The following is a 14,051-nucleotide window of genomic DNA, read 5'->3' on the forward strand; positions in this document are numbered from 1 at the left end:
GATTGTTTTGACGATAGTTGTTTAGTAAATGACCGTTTTTTTTTTTTTGTAATTTATGAACCTTTTAAACCATGATTTGAAGGTCTTTTTAGAAAATTGAAAGTTTTATGAGAAAACGTTATTGGACCATTGAAAGTAGTATGAGAAAATATTGGACCATAGTTTAAAATATAGGGCCCGTTTGGCCTCGAGAATATTTGAAAAAAAATTTGAAAGTGATGTTTGGTCTATAACTCGGTCAAGTATTCCAAGTTTCCAAATACAAGAAAAAGACTAGTATTTAGGTCAAGTTCTAATATTTGAAAATTTAAAAAAAAAAAAACAAAAATTACCCCCCATAGTTTTATATTTTATAAAAAATATCATCATTTATTAAGTCCAAGTAATGTTTGTGACAACCTCCTCCGAAAGAGTTTGAGTTCTAATTTAAGTGATAAAATGAGAAAAAAGAATAATCTTTTTAATGGGTTAGAATTATAACTATATCAATGACAAGTTTGAATATGCGATTAATGTATTATTCTTGTATATATTGTTATTTTGATATTATTGATTGTTATCAATCATGTTATATGGTTATTTTTTAACTGAACACATTCACTATGAATAAATAATGCAAATTTATGGGTAATTTTTAATAGTTTTAGAACTTATGGATGTAAATCATATTTTTTAAAATAGTCAAATATTCTTGGAAAAACTTGGGGTCAAACACATGGTGTAATTTCACCAAAAACTTGGCCCAAATATTTTTTGCTAAGAATATTTGAAAATTTGGAATCAAACGCTAACATGATATAAATTATTGTAAATACTAATGACGTGTATATTTTATCAGTTAGATTGAGCGATATTAAGCAATTACTAGACCAAAGTCTAACTTTATCTGGTAAGCAATTTCAACTTTTTGGTCTTAAACATATATCTTAGGATGTGTTTTACAATTGTTCAACTCAAAAATTAGCTTCGTGATATTGAGTTTGAGTGTATGATGAATAGATTGAATTCAAAATACTTTATTAATTACTTTTAAATTAAGAAAAAAGGCATAAATACATTATCGAACTTTGAGAAAAGGCTCGTTTATAACATTTGTCTAAAGTTTGTCTTATCTATGTCATTTTTTTGTTTGAGAAAAGACTCTTCTATTACATTATTTGTTAATTAAAATGGCATAGATGAGTTAGACTTTAAACAGGTAATATAGATGAGTCTTTTCTCGAATAAATTGGCATTGATAGAAAAGAAATTGTAATTTATTTATTTATTTATTACTATGAAAGAGATAATATTTTCTTTTTAATATGGATGATTGGATGTGACAAACTTTTTCTATTACCAATTCATGTTCATATTAGTGATCACAATTGATTGTTGGGGGTTTGAATGTTATTACGTAAAAGGATTAAAAATACCTCTGCTATATTAAAAATGATTTAAATTTTTCTTTCTTTTGAATTGCAATTGCTCATTAGCGTTGACTTTGGTTAGGAACACGTTATCTTAGGATTAATTATCCTGGAATAACTGATTTCATCATATATATAGAATAAATAATTTTATCGCTATGGTATAAATATTGGGATAAATTATTCCAAACATGACATCAAATTTTTATTCTAGAATTACTTTTTTTTCATCCCAGAATTATTTATTCTTACTCTTCGTATCAAACGATCCTTAGGGTTAAAATGACTATTTTTTCATTTAGTGATAAGCTTCTTACTGACTTTCTTACAGAGACGTATCTAAGGGGTCACAGGATTTACATGAATCAATGCTCCCCTTCCGAAATCATATAGCAATATTATATTTTTTTTAAATAATATTAACAAATAAATATATCAACTCATACTCGAAATATCACATAATGAAATAATGACTGATTGAACTACTCTATGTGAACAATTCCTTTTATTATCTTAATTTGATCATGAAACATATTATAATGTTCCAAATGGCAAAACACTTAATTAATATATATTTTGTTTGTTTCATCATATTCATAAGAGTGTGACCTTATGAATATGATGTGGACTCATATTTATTTTGAAAAAAATAAATGAATTATCATTTATTTTATTTTGAGAATTTTAATTATAATTAATTTGACAAAAGTCACAAAGTTGTACTCATCTACAAAGTTGCAAACACGAACTATATGGCTGTCAGCTTTAAGGTTAAGCATTATGTTTTCGTTTTCATCTCACATTTGGAAAAATATAATAATTTTAAATGGATGAGTTCTGAATAAATTATTTATACATATTATGTAAATTAATTAATAAATATGAATATAGAATTTGAGCTAAATTTATTGAGTTCTATAGAATTTATAAGTCAAACTATAGTTTCACTGATATTTACATTGTTCTAAGTTGGCCTATGGAGTTTGGACATAAAATTTGTAAATTATATTCGCTAATATATATACGTCATTATTTTAATTAATCGTTTTAATATAAAAATTGTGAAATTCTAAGAAATTTTTTTGCAATTGAACAATCAAAAGTTGAAATGAAGTATAGAATTTGAGCCAAAATATACTGAATTCTGTCGAATTATATTCGCCTATATATATACGTCATTGTTTTAAATGAATATTTTGACATATATAAAAATTGTGAAATTCGAAAGAAAAAAAATATTTGAATAGAAGTTGAAAATGATGTTCTGAAATTGAAGCTATTTTCTAATTTTTATGAATGATTTTGAGTAAAAATTATACAAATAGCCTTTTAAGAGTTTTTCAAATTCCAAAAAAAAAAAATTATGTCAAAATAATATTTTTTTAAAAAAAATTCATGACTACGTCAAATCTTAAGAAAAATTAGTAGATCTTCATGCGTTTCACGTCAATATGACTATATTTTGCTGCAACCACGTTCGATATATATATATATATATATATATATATATATATATTAGTCGATTTTTTTTGTTCGCTCTTAATCAGAAGTTTCGTATTTAAATTTTTAAAAATGAAAAAGATTTCGTCGTAAGTATTGCCCAAAAAATAAGCTTTGCAATATAAGATTTCAAATTTAATCAGCTTTAATATAAGCATAGAACATATCAACAAAAAAAAAGGGAAAAAATGGTCTGAAAAATATTTTAACTTTGATCAAAATTGTTGTTACGATACCAAACTTGACGGAGGATCTTTTACCCCCCTAAACTATTTAATAATATATTTTAAAGGTATATATATATTCACATAGACACATTACTATTTATATTTATGTAAAAATATTTTTTATATCCACCTCAACACAAATGTACTTTTAAATACACTATTAAATTATACTAAAATAAAAGGTTATTTTCAAAATTTAATATCATAAATTAATTTCAATCAACATCCAAATATACCCCAGACCTTATTCACTTTTAAAATATATATATAAATCTACTTGTCAATAGATGGACTGTTTTAATATTTTATAGTGAAGTGATATATATTTTTGCTCAATAAAAGAGACATGTAATTATTAAAGAGTTAAAAATAAGAGCAAAAGTCGTAGCTACTCACTTCTCTAAATTTTTTATTATAGTTTGTTTTTTAATAGTATTCTTCAAATTTTTATATTAACAGCGTCGTACAATATTGAAAAAATTATAAAATATTTTATGAACAAAGTGTGTACATTCCTGATTAAAAAAAAAATTTCACTGAATTTTTTACTGAAAAATGTTGAATATCTAATTTTTGTTTGAATCAATGAAAAGAAAAAATAAAAAAAGTAATTTTTCTTATGTGATAAAAATTAGGAAGTTTTCAACTACTTCATTGAGTATATATTGTTTTCGCTAATATTTCAGTGAATAGTTGTTACGTAACAAATTAAATTATAACATTTGGAAATAACTTTGAAAAATAAGTTGATTTTTTATTTATTTTTTGTGTTTAGTATGTAAGCTATTAAAAAAAATATTATTCCAATTGAGATGTGTTGAACAGGATCGAGTTGTGGAAAGCAGACGATCCGATTTAAACTAAATTTAAAAAACTTTAGTTTGTAATTTTTATAAGAAGATTAAAAATACAAAATAAGATAAAGGGAAATAAATTTTTTAAAGAAAAAATTGTTTTTCAAGAAAATCAAAAACCAGAAAATATTATTCTTAAAATGTTTAATGTATAGTAAGGCATTCAAAGAAAACATTATTTGGTAAACTAAAGTAACCTCATAAATATCTAACTAATAAAATATGAAGCAAAATTACAAAATAGAATAGCAAACATGCACCTTCTTTATATTTTTTATTTTTAAAAAAAATTAAAAATATTATATAAAATAGTGTTATATCCAAATTTTGACTTTGAGATTCATCTTTACCTAATCATTGATTGAGTGTAGTACACAAATATAGAATTGATGAATTTTTAAGTTTTGATTTGGACCCATAAGTAGGAACAAAACAAAATTTGTATAATCAAATTAACAGAAAATTAAATGATTCAACATAAGAATATTAACTTGTAGGCCCTCAAGTTTTTGTTTTTATTTTTTTATTTATTTCTTTATTTTATGTTATTTAATTTTTGTTTTGTCTTGGAATTTTCTTCCTAATTGATGAAGAAAAAAAAAGTGGAATTGTTAGAGTGTGTTCAATATGAACCAAAATAAAATGAGTTTCTTACTTGTTTCTTAATACTCTCGAGTGTTATTAAGTAATATTATGTATAATCGAGATAAATATTATGAGAGATGGGAGGTGGAGCTACGAGCGTAATGTGGTGAGTATGGGACATAACAGGTTGGGGTAAAGATGACGTGTATTTGAAGGTATGAATAAATGATACAATCAATGTAAAAATGTCATTTCTGAAACTTGCTTTCCTATTTAAATTGGGACATTTTTTTATTTTAAGGAATTTATTTTTCTAGATAAAATATTTTTTTAAAAAAATTGACGTCGAATCAAACATAAAAATACTATCGGACACATCCACAACAAAGAGAAATCACATCTTATAACATAAATGAGGGTAAAAATAGTCTTATAAATTTCTTTCTAATTAATATTTTTTTTAAAGACGTGTGCAAAGAGAAACACAACAAATAATTCGAGACAGAGGAGTATATACTTCCTCTATTTATATATTCGCAAGTGAGATATGCAAACAAACAAAAATATACAAATCGCAATTTCCATGACAAGCAAAACTATGATTATAAATCGCAATTATCAATATTATAGCTATAAAGCATTAATATATCGATTATATTACTATTTCTAAAATTTTCTCTTTATTTTTATCCAATTTACCCTTCATATAACTGGAATCTCTAATAAGGATGGAGTTATAAGGCCATCTAGATTCCGCAAAATTAATTTACATTTAGAAATTTATTTAATACGTTTTAAATAATTTATTCAAAATTTAATAAGTTATACACTTTTTTAGAATTTATAATGTATAACTTAAAATCATAAATTCGCCTTTTGCTTCAACTTACTCAGATCACCTTCGAAATGGATATAAAGTGAATTTTTTTGGATAGAAATTATTTAAATACTCTATAAGTTGTATTTGTTTTATACTTGTAAAAAAAACCTAAACTTTCAACATTTATTCAATGTTTCTTCAAAAAAAAAATTCTTCAAGTAGTTCAAAAAAATTGAAAATAATTTTTAAAGTTATTGAAAAAAGATTAAAATTTATTTTAAAAATACATGTAAAACGAAAGGTCAAGTTGCTATTATGGGACTGAAATGGAGGATTTTTCCGTCTGGTATTTTTTGTCATGTTTTTTATTTTTAGAGTTAATTATAAAAATTAATTAATATTTTAAGATGTATTTTTTCATCATATTATTATATAAAAGAATTGCAATTTATAGTACTTTTCATATAGTTTTAGAATCTATTTTTTGTCTAATATATCAAATTAATATAATCTAATTTAACTTCGAAAATTACTCAAATTGACTTTCTAGAACTTTTTGTAAAGGAATAATTAATTTACCTTTAAGGTGTGGTTGTTCTGAATTTTTAAAAAGATAACTTAATTTTATAATTATTCTATTACTCCAATAAATAATTTTGAATAGATATAATTATATTATTTTTCGTCCACCTGACATAGAGAGTGGTGTGCACTCTCTCAAAGAGAATAAACAACCTATAATAAATAATATAATTTTATTTTTTATAAGTACTTTATTATAAAATATATTTTCTTATTTTTTTGTTATTTTAACTTTTTTTCCTTTTTATTTTTCCTTTCTCTTTCTTCTTTCTTCTTCAAAAATCCGTTCTCATTTCCATCCATTAAAGCTTCTTGCTTTCAATGTCATCATTCTTACCGCAACTTTACTTTCTTTTTTTATTACTACTAATTTTACTCTGTTTAATTTTAAAATTTTATCTACATATTTTTTTAAATTTCGAACAACTTAATAAACCCATTAGATTTCAAGATGATCAGGAAGTATCATATAAATTTTTTTTATCCAATTTCAATTAAGTTCTTTCAATTTCTGAGAATTAATTGATTTTTTTTAAAATCATTTCTACTTTTGAATTTATATGAATATGAGTAGTTTATGATACCTTTTAAATTTTTTAAAAAAAATAATTGATTTTGCTATCAATAATTCTATAAAGTCTAAAAAAATAATATAAATTCTATAAAGAATTTGACCAGAAGAAGAAAAAGAAAATAAAAGAATGGGAGTAGATTTCAATTTGACATGAGGTGTAAAAGGTAAAAAAAATTGGAGAAATGAATCAACGAGAGAGAGGAAGTGAAATTTAAGATAAAATAAAATTAAAAATCAAAAAGTAAGAGGGAGAGAGAGAAATAAAGTTAAAGAAAAAAAGATAAAGAAAAAACTTAAGATAAAAAAAAATATTTTAAATTAAATTAATATGTGTCATTTAATAATTGTTACGTGAACACACTTATTTCTTAAATTTTTCTATTATGTTTCCTTAATCGCTTTGTTTTAATAGAGTTTAGGTCTATATTCCTTCTTTATGAAGAAAAATGTCATATTATCTAAATCGATATAAAATATGTAGATGTATAGAGTCTAATTAAGACATTCAAAAAATGCCTCATTAATCATAATCGAGCATGTCTCATTTATCTTAATTGAGGAAGTTACTAGACAAACAAAAGTTTATTTGAAATAAAAGCACTAGTGTAAACATATACGAGTTTGGAGTCTAAATGGTATAAATTTTTGCAGTAGCAGCGATTTGTAAAATTTGATTTTTTTAAAAAAAAAATTAAAAGAAATCGTTGCCTTGACGGGAATTTCCAAAATATTTTTTTTAATGATTTTTTAATTAGGCAGTGATTTCTTTAAATTATTTTTAATTATTTATTTGAAATTAGAAAAAAATTAAGAGCAAATCGCTTCACGGGCAGTGATTTGTCTCCAATTTTTTATTTTATTTTTTAAATCAATTTCTTTAAAAAAAGTTATTTTAAAAAAAATTATTTTAAAATTTTAAAATAAAATTTAAAATTTTTTTTAGAAATTTTAATTTTAAATTTTTTTACTACTTATTCCAAAATAAAAAAAAAATTATGATTTTTTAAAATAAGTAGTAATCAAAAAAAAAATTAAAAAAATGGAGATTTTGCTCTTAATTTCTCTCATTTTTTAAAAAAATTTTCTCGTTCTTATCAGCTAGAATTTAAAATTTCTAATTAAAGGTGATATACCAAATATACTGCTTATAATATTGACATTGATTTCTAGTAATTTAATAGCTCTCTAGGGATATATTCTTTCTTGGGAAAATTAGTAAACTAGTCAAAATATGTAACATATTTAGTAAAAATATTCATACTTTATAAATATTAGCAATAATGTCAAAAATGTCATTATTTTAAAAAATTTATGTGTCTCAATTTTCTTCCTATTTTATCTCTCTTTTTCAATTAATTCTATATATCCTTTAAAAAAAAACATTTTGTCTCATATTTATCTTTTTAAATTGTTAATTCTCTCTCCCATTTAATTTTTTTTCTCTCTCATGATTATCTTTTCTGATTTTCCTCCAACATTCAAGTTGCAAATATTTTTTTTGTCATATATTTTGGTTGTTTTTTTAATCCAAAATTGAATCAACGAGAATCCCTTTGATTAAGGTATCTCTAATCTCTATCCTATTTTCAGATTTCTAATCTAATTTTATTTTTGTTTAAATCTTAAAAAAATGTTGTTTGTATTTTTCAATTTGCGATATGATTTACTCTCCAATGGCTGAATCCAAGAGGCTTACTAGAGGTATTCATCTTAATCAACCGATTTCTGGTGATTTTTCATCCTTTAATTTATTTATTACTTAACAAATAGTGTATAATGTATGATCCGCTGCTAAAATGAGGGAAGAAAGAGGGTAAGAACATTTACAAGACTCATTGGTGTGCAAAACCTTTCTCAAATTCAGAATGCAAATGTAGAATCTTTGTCTACTCGTGAGGATCTTGAAAAAGACGACGAAGATCGGATCGTTTTCGAACAATTTTCTATTACTTTGTTTTGTATTTATAATTATTTAGAATTTGGTATGCTTTCTTATTTGTATTCAAATCACTATGTATACTATCAATATTTGTATTTATTAAAAATTTCATGTTGCATGGTTTATGAATCTTGTATTTGTTCCTAATTTGTATTCATCCAAATGTATGTCAACTAGTTATGTATTTTATTTATAAGAAGAACAACTTTATATTAGTTTATTTGTATTCAAATACAAATACAAATAATAGAATATTGGAATGAATACGACTTAGAAAAGGAAACAAGATTTTGAAAAGAAAAATAAATACATAGTAAAAACTATATACGAATACAAATATATTTCTTAAATAGCTACATTTTATTTGACATATATATTGGAATGAATACAAACTAATAAAGGTATGACAACTGAATTTGACATTTTTTTCTAATTTGTATTTATTCTAAAAGTATGTGAACTAGTTATGTATTTTATTTAAGAATGAGTACACCAAATATTCAATTATTTCTTTTCAATTTTATATTTCATTCACTTTTTCATCATACTAATTTTTTGTATTTTATATATTATTATACAAAATTCTAAATAAAAACTAGAATAAATAGAAATATAAATAAAATACATATTGAAATGAATACATACAGGATTTTTGAAGAAAAAAATAACTATATAGAGAAAAAATATATGAAAATACAAATATATTTCTTAAATGACTATATAGATAAATTCGGCATACCTATTGGAATGAATACAAACTAATAAAAAACTATAATAAATATAAATAAAATATATTGTGGAATGAATATAATTTTAAAAAGATAAAAATTCTGGAGAAAAAAAAATAAAATTTAAATTTTATTTGAAAATGTCACTGATGAGAAAATTAAGTATGCTTGCCTTTTTTTTTGAAATATTCCCCTCCTTAATTTTCTCCTTTTTGTTATTAAATAATTATATTCTTTAAATAAAAATAAATAATAAAAACATAAATAAGATACATAACAAACTAAAATGACATTTTTACTAAATATTGAAATTGTTGCTAATGAGTCCTCTTAAATGCTAAAATATTGACATTTTGAAAAATTTCCCTATTTTCTTTTTAGATTATGTACAAAAAATGTAACATTTTAATATTTGTGATGGATTTTTCTATTGTCAAAACAATAAAAATTGATACCTACTTTAATGTAGCGATGAAATTGTGAGAAAACTTTGTTAGGTACATGATATTTTTGTGATAGATTAGACATGAATTTTATAGTAAATTTTTTTAATTTAATAGAGATATGTATCCATTAAACTTTTTAGCTATTTGTACATTTGAAGGAGAGTGATATTTCTTTTTACCTTTTATACTATATGATTCAATGTATTTAATTCATATAAAAAAGGATATGTGATATTTAAACTTTTGGAAGCTTATTACATATGATAACAATATATCGAGAATTAAAATGACAAAATGATTATCTCTAATCATAAGCAAAAATATTAAGAGAATATATTTTAATTACTTGAAAATTAATATATTTAACAAGATATTACAAGAATTAAATTTTAATATTTATCAATCAAAAGTGATTTATAAATCTCTTATAACTTATTAAATTTAAATTTCAATACTTTTCTTCTTTTCTTATATTCACAATTACGTGGTGAGATTTTTTTTTTCTGACAAGTTATTTTTCTTAATATTAGAGAATCTTCTAACTATTAAGAATTATTATATGTTATTATGAAATTTTTAAAATTATTATCTCAAATTTGATACGAAAAATATATATTCTTGCAATCACCTCAATATAAGACTTTATTATATAATTCTTTTACACCTAAAAAAAAAAGTAAATACATCTCAAATTTTATATATATATATATAAATTGAGAAATATATGTATTTTAAAAATAAATTCTTCAAGTAGGATTATAAATAAATTTTATATGTGATATTCTTTAATTATTAATTATCTTTTTCCCATCTTAATATCTCCACCCCCAACTCTCACCACCCACCATCACCTCCCTCACCCTTTTATCTTATATAGTCTATGAGTTTATCCACTCATAGGTTTTTTTCTAGATTTGGAATTGTTGAAATGATATTTTTTATTTACGTATCAGATATATATTAAAAATAAATAAGAACTTTTTTGTATGTGGAAAAGATTTTCTTACGTATCAAATAAATCATTGATTTACTTATTATTATATTCGTCTTTTTGTGGTTGTTCATTACTAACTAATTTTATTCTACTTTAGCCATAATAATAACAATAAAGTGACATCAATCAAATTTAAATCATCTTCACAATATATAAAATATACAATGAATTTGGCTTTTACGTCTTAGTTTTTTATGTTAATTGCATGTTGCTTCTAAAAGATACTAATGTTGTTTTATATTGGCTTTTTATTTCACATAATGTCCTTATTTGTTTCTATATTTTGTCTTGTGGAGCAAGTTCGTTGACATCAACAACATTTGGGGGGGGGGGGGGTTTGGTATTTAGAAAATTGGATAGATTCGATCTATAGTTATTAGGATCTTATGAAATTTCGACTCTATTTTTTTGCTAGGGTATGGTCTAATTGTGGCAACATAGTCCTTGATAATTAATAAGGTGAGAAAAATGATTTTTCGTTCATTACATTTATTTTCGCGATTCTTTAATGGGAGGTACTATATATGTATAAAATGTTAATAAAAATTCAAAGATGGTATATGAATTTTTATTTTAACCAAAAGGACAAAATCGCTAGAAGAGCGATTTCGCTCGCCGGAAAAAGCAAAATCATTGCAATAGCAACGATTTGCAAAATTTGATTTTTTTTAAAATTTTTTTAAATCGATTTTCAAAATAATTTTTTTAATGATTTTTTAATAAATCGCTGCCTAAGCAGCGATTTCTTTGATTTTTTTTTTAAAAAAATTGTACACCTTTTGTTTTATGTGACACACTCTGTGGCTCCACGCAATTGAGGCGCGTGGGAGATATTTGAATGTCACATAAGCCAAAAATGTGCACAAAATTACAGAAAAATGAATTCAGGGTAATAGAAACTTGGTTTAGTTAAGATATGTCTCTAAAATTTTGATCATAGTCTAGTAGAATATTTGTACCTTTTTCCGATCTCGATATAAATAATGAACCTGAGGTGGGATATAGGTTAGAAATTGACATGAAATTTCAAAAGTTCGTGTCACGTAAAACAAAAGGTGTACAAAAATATTTAAAAAGAAAGTTCATGAGTAATAAAAACTTAGTTAGTTAAAGAATGTCTCTACGATTTCAATCATAATTCAGAAAAATACTTGTATATTTTCCCGATCTCGATATAATAGGTTAGAAATTGACATGAATTTTTTTTATTAATATATAATATAAATATATATATGTAACACATACTTCATTTTGACTAAGCACTATTATCTTGACCAACTAGAAGTATAAATCAACACTTATTTCCTTTTAGAAAATTTGCCAACTACTCACCAAAAAAGACTTACAATTCCAAAAATTCTCAAATCTTTTTTTTCTTCCTAAAATACCCCTCTCCATGCCTAAACTTTTTTTTCTTCATTTTCCATAGCAAAAAATGGAATTTGATAGTCCCAAAAAAAACAAAAAACTCAGAAAATCATATTTTCTGAGTTGTTTTGGATTTTCAATTATTGAAAAAGAATTTCTATCTGTTAATAAATCAATCAAGAAAAAAAATAAGTCAAAATTGTTCTCTTTTTCTAAAATTCTACGGAAGAGCTCGTCGGCGGCGAAAACTATTCCGGTGGACGTTTCCGACAAGTTCGATAACCGGAGTAAAGAAATTCATGTGGTTAAGTCGGAGAAAGTTAAAACTCCGGCGATCGCCGGCGACTTGACTCAGGCGCCGGCGATTAAAAGTCAAAGTCAAACAAATATACATGAGAAGGATATAAAAAAGGTAAGTAAATATTAGTACTAGTAAATTTGATAAAAAAATTTTGTTTTAGATTTATATTCGATATTTATTTTAGGCTCGATTAAATGAAATTTATGTTTCGAAATTTTTATTTTCAATATAAAATATTAATAAATGATTTCATATTCAGAACTCAAACTATTTCACTATAACTTTTGAATATTATATATACATATTATCTATTGATTACATATTTTTGTGAGATTATCAATTTATTTCTTAATGTTTTTTTCTATAATTATTTGATGTTTAAAGTTTACAAGCTTGATTAATTTAAATTTGTATAACAGATTTATTGAAGTTAAATAATAAAGATAGAGAAAAAGTTATGAGTTTGTTTTGATCAAAAAACTTGTATTTGTTTTAAGAAATTACTTAATAAATATAAATAATTTTTTTCAAACTCAAGAAACTATCATTTTCAAAATTCAAAACTCCCTTTAAGATAAAAGACTTCTTATTCAGATATTAAGAAAAAATTCTTTTATTTATAGGGAAATTCTAAGCAGAATTTTTAATTTTTCTTTAAAGATTCTCCTTATAATAGACATTCACTATATATTAATACAAATTCAAAATTATGATCTCATTCACTATATATTAATACAAATTCAAAATTATGATCTCACCTTTAATTTTTCTTATTCACGAACTAAAATTTGAAATCTCTAGTTAATATTAATAAAGCTTATCTATTCCAATACAATTTTTGATGATGTATTCTTTGTTATTTAACTAAATATTCTAGAAGTACAAGAAACCATATTATATTTGTTATTTAACTAAATATTCTAGAAGTACAAGAAACCATATTATAAAAAGGAAGAAAGGAGTTCAAAATTATATTATATCCTTATATAAAGGGTTTTTTTGGTAAGGGAAAGGTTATTCTATAGATTGAGATATTTTATGAGATTAATTATTTTATTGTTATTAAAAAATGATAAAAATTAATAATTTTGAGATTAACTAGTATCCTTAAATAAATATAAGATAAAATAATATATATATATATATATATATATATATATATATATATATATATTCAAAATTATTATTCATTATCTTTTGTATCAACAGATCAGATAGAATTATTATTCATTATCTTTCGTACCAACAGATCAGATAGAATTATTATTTATTATCTTTCGTACCAAAAGATCAGATAAAATTATTATCTATTATCTTTCGTATTAACAAAAATGAGGTGAATGTAGGTAACCTATCCTTTTTATAAATTTCTATATTATACAAAGAAGGTGGTATAAAAGTATAAGAAATTAGATTTACTCCATCTATGTGGAGTTTCTAGGTAACACATTCATAATCTTTTTTCAAATCCATGTTTAGTAATTAGAAGAAAAAAATTCTTAAGTGAAATATAGGAAATCTTTAATTTCTCACTCTTTTTGATGGAATTTATATTATTTGCATATGTTTTCTCCTCTTCAATTTTAGTGCTTTATTTGGTTTAAATTATTGAAAAATGAAAAACTTTAACACTAATTGATTAATTAATTCGACGTTTATGATCATACTAGTCATTGATAGCTTGTGTTGCTTACGGGTCCAATAAAATTATTGTTGAATTTATA

Source organism: Solanum lycopersicum, chromosome 4 (genome assembly GCF_036512215.1).
Source record: "Solanum lycopersicum chromosome 4, SLM_r2.1".
Lineage (NCBI taxonomy): Eukaryota > Viridiplantae > Streptophyta > Magnoliopsida > Solanales > Solanaceae > Solanum > Solanum lycopersicum.